This window comes from Macaca thibetana, chromosome 4, assembly GCF_024542745.1.
Source record: "Macaca thibetana thibetana isolate TM-01 chromosome 4, ASM2454274v1, whole genome shotgun sequence".
NCBI classification, from domain to species: domain Eukaryota; kingdom Metazoa; phylum Chordata; class Mammalia; order Primates; family Cercopithecidae; genus Macaca; species Macaca thibetana.
Genome location: NC_065581.1, coordinates 151,864,890 through 151,866,018, shown reverse-complemented (window position 1 = coordinate 151,866,018; position 1,129 = coordinate 151,864,890).

The window sequence follows — 1,129 nt, the reverse complement described above, 5'->3', positions numbered from 1 at the left end:
TTTCTCCGGTCGGACGTCATGTTGCGCCTGCGCAGTCAGGTAGTCTTTTCGCCGGCGCGGGGAAAAAAGAATGAAGAAGAAGCAGGAAGAGCGCCATCTTTTAATGGCGGTATGAATACAGGGAAGAAGGTAAATCTAGGGAGAAGGTGTGGGGTGGAAATGAATATAGCTCAGGCGTTTAATCTTTAATTATTATTCGCTATGGCCGGGGCGTGCAGCTCCGGACAAGTAGTAAAGTGTAATAATTAGATTGGTCAATATTTATTTGGTGCTTTACATTTTAAAAATATCCTCCACCTTCATTGCCTCATTTGATCCTCAGAACCCCACCATGAGGGGGGTTCTATACGAAATTCATTCAAAATTGTCTAGGGGAATCTTTGCTTTAAATATCCTAAACCATTTCTATTAGATTCACTTGAATTGTAGCCCCAAGTCAAGCATTGTAAGACCCAATCTCTAGGAGCTAGTTTGATTCTCATACCTGAAACTCCCATAGGAAACCTTTGTCAGACTCTATGTCCCAATTTTGCATTCATAAAATCTTTTCTCATTTCACAGTTGAGAGTACGAGAGCCCAGAGACATCAGACTTTTTGCCCAAAATAACGTGCCCTGAAATACAAACAGAGGTCTTTTGATTCTGGAGCTATCTTTTGTCCCTTGTACCATGCTTTCTCTTATGGCACGCCTGCAGATTCTGTTTGGGTATAGTGGAAGTTCCTGGTACAAGGCCTTACTCTCTGAGAGTAACCACAGAATATGTGCTGAATTAGTTAAAATGAAGTAAAGCTTTCAGCAGTTTCTCAGGGCCCTACTTGAGTCATCTGTAAGGTCAGAAATGAGGCACTCCTACATTGCCTAAGTCTATGGGCCTGAAATGGAGTTCAGCAGGCACTTAAAACACCACCTGGTGAGAAAAGTAAGAATTTCCTTAAATATTGAACTAAATGTTCCCTGGCTTATGGTATCATGATGCAGACATGGTTAGGCTAAGAATTAAAGTAATAACCCAAATTTGCCCTCCCCACACATATCCCAGTGAAGCCCCTGTAAAGTCTCCCCAGGACATTTCTGGGAGTCTGAGGAGCTGTCTTAGGTGTGCCCCTTCAATGGCTGTGAGCTCTAAG